Source organism: Homarus americanus, unplaced genomic scaffold, assembly GCF_018991925.1.
Source record: "Homarus americanus isolate GMGI-L3 unplaced genomic scaffold, GMGI_Hamer_2.0 scaffold31898, whole genome shotgun sequence".
NCBI lineage: Eukaryota > Metazoa > Arthropoda > Malacostraca > Decapoda > Nephropidae > Homarus > Homarus americanus.
Genome location: NW_024747414.1, coordinates 1 through 7,316, shown reverse-complemented (window position 1 = coordinate 7,316; position 7,316 = coordinate 1). Strand labels below are relative to the sequence as shown.

The 7,316-nt window shown below is 46.8% G+C and overlaps 1 non-coding gene across 1 annotated transcript; it reads right to left on the bottom strand.

The window, feature by feature from the left end:
- Positions 1-1,833: 1,833 nt before the first annotated feature.
- LOC121879601 lies at positions 1,834-1,996 on the bottom strand. The gene has a single exon (XR_006091381.1). It is a non-coding gene; the product is annotated as a U1 spliceosomal RNA (small nuclear RNA).
- Positions 1,997-7,316: the final 5,320 nt, after the last annotated feature.

The window sequence follows — 7,316 nt, the reverse complement described above, 5'->3', positions numbered from 1 at the left end:
AGTAGGGTCGTCTCGGTGGGAGATAAGTAGTAGCAATAATTACGTCTCCTTGAGTTGTATTTATTTTTATTGCTAGAAATTCATCCTGGAAGTCATCAATTAGTTTAAATTTTAAGTTTCTTTTAACCGCTATCGCTTCTCCGTCATTTTTCTCGCCCGATTTATTTCTTTGGTTTACATAATAGTTAAAGAGTTTTATGTTGTTGTTTTCTGTCTCACCGTGACTGTTTATTAGTATAATGTCAGGGTCAATTTCGCGATATATATTACTTAGGTTAATTCTCTCGGTCCCTAATAATGTCCCTAATAATGTCAAGTGCCAGGCCTGTCACTAGTAGGAGGGATATCTGGTCAGGGAGGGAAGAGGTGTTGGTAACAGCTAGGGACCTGTAGGAGGTGGTCATAGGGCACGTGAGGATGTAGTGAGAGAGGGTGTGAGAGTCGGGTTGGCCACAAAGTTTACAAACAGTGCGGCCAGGCTCAGGGTTGCCAATGTACTCCCATAGGTACCTGTACCCTAGGTGCAGTCTCATGTGCATAATCTGTTGAGATCGAGTCAGGGATTGATACTCTTTGTAGTGGCGGTTGTCGTCACCGGTTACAGCGTCATAGTGGCATAGTGTGACGCTACCCCGTTGCTTCAGGTGTGTCCAATTTTCATCGAATGCCTCTCGTTGTGTGGCGTGTATGCGAGATTTGAGATGACTCAAGGAGAGGGCGAGAGCGGCTTCAATATCTTCTTCTTGTGTAGCTTCTTTGGCAAGCCGACCTACAGTGTCACAGGCAGTTATTCCTATAAGTGACGGGATCTAAATAAACTTGACACGGATGTCATCAGTTTGTTCTAGCCCGGCGACGGCGGCTAGGGTGTGTTGGGCGGCAGGGGAGGAGGGGGAGGCTAATTTGAGCCTCGCTAGCGCCGAAGTGCTGTCACTGATAATTATAAGGAGGTTCCAGCGTTCAGTGCAAGCATACAGTAGGTCGCCACCTCATGAATGCCCGCGAGGATGGCTATGCTTTCAGCATCAGTGGAGGAGGCCCAGTCGTGGACCCTGATTTTCCTGCAGGCCTGGCGCTCAGGAATCCACACAGCTGTCCCAGCGCTGCCCAGCGTGGTAACAGACCCATCACAGTAGACGAGGATAGGAGGGTGGGAGGTCTTAAGAGAGGAGGCGACATCATTAATCTGCTCAAGGCAGTTAAGTTTGAGCATATACCGCAGTTGGGTGGATTTACGACCAGGGAAGGTGTGGACGACAACATCAACACTCGGGGAAGTCCACGGCGGTAGAGGCGAATGAAAAGTGATTGATAGATTTGTAAACAAAGGGGCACAGCAGTAGGTGTTAACATCTTCGAATTTAAAAATTTTCAATATAGCTAATTTTTTATTTGTGTGATCTGTTTTTTTTTCAAGTAGGTCATTGTCCGTACAACTCTCTTTTGTGCAGTAACCAGAGATTATGTTTTTGAAGAGCTAGAGGCCCCCCCCCCCATACTGTGTGACAGTGTATCAGGTGTTGGTAAACAAGATCATGATAGATTTCTTTCATTGCTGTGACAGTGAGTGACTGTCGAGTGTGATACAGACTATTAAAAAAAACCCAACTTCTTTCAATATTATGAGTTACTAGGCATCAATTAGAGAGTTTGAAAATCTTTCATTCACACGTAATTGTCAAAATATAAATCATATAAAAGTAGCGTAGAAAAAAAATTCTTTGCTGACCTTAAGCATAAATCAAGTACTATTTATTTACAGAGACCTTGTTAAGCTGTAAAAATACGCCGTTGTACCTTATATTTCTTATGTAATCCCTTATGAATTGTGTAAGGGGGATAGCGCGAACGCAGTCCCCCGCTAACAAAAATTGCGCACTCGAGTTAACCACATTTGGGTTAATCGCAAGGGTCAGCATCACCGGAGTGCAATGGTGAGCCTCGCCCTGGGAAAACCGCCTTCGTGATCACGGTATCTCCTGTGCCAGGTAAGTATGCCATGAATTGTTCATCCTAAACCCTAACCTAACTTGACTGACTATCATTGAGCTGAACCATCTCTCTTATGTTATTTATTTAAATTTATAAACCAATTATATGATAACTTTTTATATAATTCGTAATATGCTAAAATAAAAATTGTCACATTAAAAGTGAGAGGCATATGATGGAAATAAACAAGTTTGGCTTTATAAACTATTCATTTCCATCAAAACACAAACATACGGGGTTAGAAAATGTTAACTATTGATAATTTTTTCGCGTTTTTCTTGTGTCTAATTCAATATGATTTCCCATTAGATCCAAAATAAAGTAATTAATAGTATCTCAACCATCAACTTTAGATTGATTTGCCAGGATAAGTTTGTATAGAGGTAAGCCAAGTTTTCTTCTGTAGCAAATTGATCCTGAAGTTTCTTCCTCTCACAATTAAGTCGTTTGGGATATTGCTTATGTACTTTATCTATTAATTATGAGGAACTTGCTATCCAGTGAGGGCTATCACTCCTAATATAAAACTGAACATTGTGGAAATACTTTATTTGGCATAGTAATGAGATCAATATAGCCCAGAATCATTTTATTGGAAAATTGACTAATAACCAAACTAGAAATTGATACAATTCCAAATTTTCTACAATTATATGCAATAAATATTTATACTTGTGTAAGCATTTTACAAATACTTCAGGAACTACTTCTCTGGGCGGAGCTTCATTTTTTCATGAAGGTTGGCATACACGGTTCATAAAGTAATTGTCTCAATCATTTAGACCCTATCATTTTTAGTGCAATTTATACTTTTCATAATGCAACGGAAATTAGTTTTCCAGCTTCTATGTAAAAAATAAAATAACAAAAACAGCGGGTGTATTGTTGGTATCATAGTTAAAAAACATTGGCAACCGGCGTATCTCTTCATGGGGAAAGTACAGTGTAGGGTATGCGTCCTTCAGTCTGTCCCTCAAACATGCCAGTTTCTTCCTTCACTAACACTGGTCAATAATGTTCATAAAAAAAAAAGAAAGAAAGAATGAAAGAAAGAAATAACGAACAAAAGTGATTTTTTTTTAAGATTAAGGAAAACTAAAAATTGTAAATGGTAATATAACAATGAATTCAATTTCAATTTCAATTGTTTATTCCTTGATAGAGGAAGCGGGATCCTAGTGCTGTCACTAGGTACCCCTGTACAATGACACCAGAATCATCTGGCAAGTGTGAAAAGTATATACAGTATAAATATTATAAAGGGGCTTACTAAAGCCTAAGGAAGGAAGGATGTTCCTTTAACACATAATTAATATTATTTACAAAATATCTGGCCAGTATTGGGAGGATCATCGTGTCTCCGTCAGGGGGTCGTGGAGTGTTGGTCCAGCAGGCGTCACGGAAGCGTTGTGTGTGGGGACATCTTAGGAGGTAGTGAATAAGGGTGCGGCTGTCGGGTCTTCTGCATAACGCACAAGAGCGTTGCTCAGGGGATGTGGGGATACCAATCTCCCAAGCAAAGTCATATCCAATGATGATACGGGCAGCAATCACGTCCCCCTTCCGCGACCCTTTCCCGTAGACGTATGAGAAGTTAGGAAGTTTACGGAGGACATCGTACCATGTGGGCGGGGAGTCCAGGGGGATGGCTGCTTCCCGAGCTTCTCTCTGTTTGCGGCGGATTTGGGTCCTAATCTGTAAGAGTGTTCGAGGAACAACGTAGTCAGGTGTGGCCTTGTTGCAGCCAGTCTTGGCAAGGTCATCTGCTGCCTCATTCCCCAAGATACCGACATGACTAGGTATCCATAGGAATGTCACAGGACGGCCTTCATCCTGAAGTTTGGATGTTAACCCTCGTATTCGGAGGATGAGGTCCTTATTTTCCCCAGATCCAAATGCGATCCCGTCGAGAGCAGACCTGGAATCGCAGCAGACAAGCAAGGGGCAGAAACCATCTGCTTCTTCCTCAGCGAGAAGGGCAGCAAGGAGGGCTATTAGTTCAGCCTGAGTGGAGGATGCCCCTTCAGAAACTCTGAGAGACAGTTTGATAGGCTCAGGGGCATGAGGACGGGAGATGTAGACACCAGCCCCGGCCCTACCTGTAGCGGGGTCAACAGAACCATCAGTGTAGAGGACGACCCTACCTGGGGACCAGTGAGCGATCCTGGAGAGGTGGTATTTGCAGAGAATAACAGGGTTCACCTGGGATTTCGGGAGCGGTCCACCGAGGGCAATCACTTCAGGTTGAAAATCCAGCCATGGAGAAGGAGACGAACCAACAGCAGGGGTGACAACAATATCAGGCAGGAGGTCGTGTTCCTGAAGGGCTCGGATGAGTGACCCTCGCCACTGTCTTCTAGATGGAGGTCGGTCTCGAACAGCAGTAGTCAAGTTGGTTTGGACATAGTTGCCCCTAGGATCCCGTAGAATGGAAACGGCAGTTTTTAGGTAAAACTCCTGGACACGATCCTGTAAGGGGGAAAGACAAAGTTCGTTATATAGAGAAGTAGAGCGTGTCCACTGAGGAGCCCCAAGGATGATACGAGCAGCTTTCCTCTGGATAACTTCGAGACGGTTGACAGCAGTCCGACTAATGTTGACGAGGGCAGGGGCGGCGTAGTCGACACAGGAACGAACAAAAGACTTGTACATGGTGAGAAGTACAGGGATGCTGGCACCAAGGGAACCCCTGCACATGGTAGAGAGGGGAGCGAGACGCCGAAAACATATGTCTCAAAGATAGCGGACTTCAGGGATCTGACAACGTGTGCGAGTTACATACACACCCAGGTATTTTGTCTCATTAACCCAGTCCAAGGGCGTTCCTGATAAGAAAAGGGGTGGAGGTACAACACGACCGTGCCACATGGCTTTTGTTTTCGCAGTTGAAAGAAGGAAACCAAGTGAATCACACTCTCTGGAGACCAGATCAAGGGCTTCCTGCATGCTGAGGTAGTCAAGGGCTTGGAGGAGGACATCGTCGGCATATCCTGAGTGGACAACTTCTGTCGGCCACGGGAGTGATGCAATGGAGTGCATGAGAGTGTTAAACAAGGTGGGACTCAGGACTCCACCTTGAGGGGTGCCGAGGTTCATTTCTTGAACAGGAGACACAGAGCCTTCAACGCGAACCCGGGCCTGACGTCCAGTGAGGTAAGAGGCGATCCATTGTAGAAGTCTCCCTTTAACACCTAACCGTGCAAGTTCAGCTAAAATGAGGGCAGGCTGAGCCGTATCAAAGGCTCCCTTGATATCAAGGAAGACGGAGACGCGGGCAGTCTGATTGCAATAAAAGGAAGCAATGGAGTGTGCTGTGCTGCGATGTTGAATGAAACCATTGAGGGAGTTGTGGAAGCCGCCTATGGTGTGAAGAAGGCGACGATGGAGTATCCTCTCCATCATCTTGCAAACACAGGAGGTAAGACTAATGGGTCGATATTTCCCAGGATCTCCCGGCTTAGGGATGGGGATAATAGTGGCATTTTTCCAGTTGGACAGGAGAACCCCATGTTCATAAGACATATTGTAGAGAGCAAGCAAGGGGCCGTTAGGAATATTAGTACAGGCGTTGGGGACGGAGTAGGTTATCTGATCATCCCCAGGAGAGGTGTCTTTTCTAGAGCGACGAGCACTGTCAAGCTCGAACTGTGTGATGGGATGATCAGTGGGGGCAGGGGAGGTAAGAGCAGCACGAACAACAGGCTCAGACGCATCGATGCGGGCCTGCACTGCCTCCTGCATTGGATCTGGAAGTGCCTCAGGGGAGGAAGCTTGTGCCCAGTCCTCCATTAAAGAGCAGGCAAGGGAGGCGGGGTCAGGGTGGGGAGGAGGCCTCCGTCGAGTACCCCGTATAGCATTAATCCGATTCCATACATAAGAGGGTGACGACTGGAACGATAGAGATCCCGTGAAGGATAGCCAGTCCGCCTCACGTATCCGACGGCGCTCCTGAGTTGCAACGGAGCACCAATTTTTGAAGTCTTCCCAGTCCTCTGGAGACCGAGACCTCCGTATGGCAGAGTGGAGATCACGGGTTACCTGCCGGAGATGTCTCATGGCAGGGATACGATACCAATAGTTGGTGGCACTTCTGGGGTGACGGGGAGGGCGTGGAGGGGTAGCGCGATTGACAGAGTCATACACGGCATCAACAAAATCAGCGCTGTAAGAGTCAAGGGACTGAGGGACAACATAGGAATCCGCCCAGGTAGAAAGGTATTGGGTAAAGGAAGGAACAGCATCTTGTGTGAGACGAAGGCGAGGGGATCGATAAGGAGTTGATGTCGGGGCAGAGAAGGAGAGCCTGAGATGGGTAGTAACGGTAAGATGGTCACTATACAGAGCAGGCTCGGTGCAGACGGTAGGATGAAAGGAAGTATGACCGTTCAATAGTAAGCCAACATCAAGGAAACTATGGGGGAGGCGAGTAGGATCGTCAGGACAAAGAAAGCGAACATCATCATCCCCATTAAGAAACTGTGAGAGATGTGATCCGTTAAGGGTACATGGAGTGGGATGATCCGGAGTAAGAGTGGGATGGCGGGCATTAAAGTCGCCAAGAACAATAGTGGGAACCCCATCATGGAGGTCGTGAAGAACCTGGGGTCCAGAGAATCACTCTTGAAATGAACAATGACTACACGAAGGGTCCGGAGACAGAAAGTAATTCAGACGGGGGTCCATGTGAGTCAGGTGAAGGGAGACGAACAGATGGAATGGTGTTACACACAAGGGTGAGGAGGCCACGAGCCTGCCCACGGTACCGAGGCAGGGTGTAAACAGTATAGACAGAGAGGCGGAGTGGAGTAACATCGTCTGTGATGGTTTCCTGAAGTAGAGCAACATCTACTTGATGGGAGAGCACAAACTGGGCGAGGTCTGTCCGGCGAGGTCTAAGTCCCTGGATGTTCCATTGTAAGAAGAGGAGGGAACGGCCTCCGGTGTGAGATGAGTCGGAGGGGCTAGATAGGGCTCCAGAGGAGGTACCAAATTCTGTTGAGAGAAATGGAGAGGGAGGAGTGGGAGAGCGAGGGATGGATCCTCCATCTCGGGAGATGGAAGGAGGCGGGTTATCAGGGCTTGCAAAGTGCGCCCCTGTTGGGTCAGGGTGTCCAGAATGAGTTGTTGTTGCTTCTGCAATGTCGCAATTGTTTTCACAAACAAGTCGAGTTGGGCTGAGAGAAGGTTGATTTGCTTGGAGTGGCGATCCAGACGGAGAGTGATTGTTTCCATAGAACCAACTTGGTGTGCCTGTGCATGAGCTGGAGGTGGCGGCGAGGATTGCCGAGGGCCCGACTGGGCATGTGGCGGTGGTAGCGACGGAG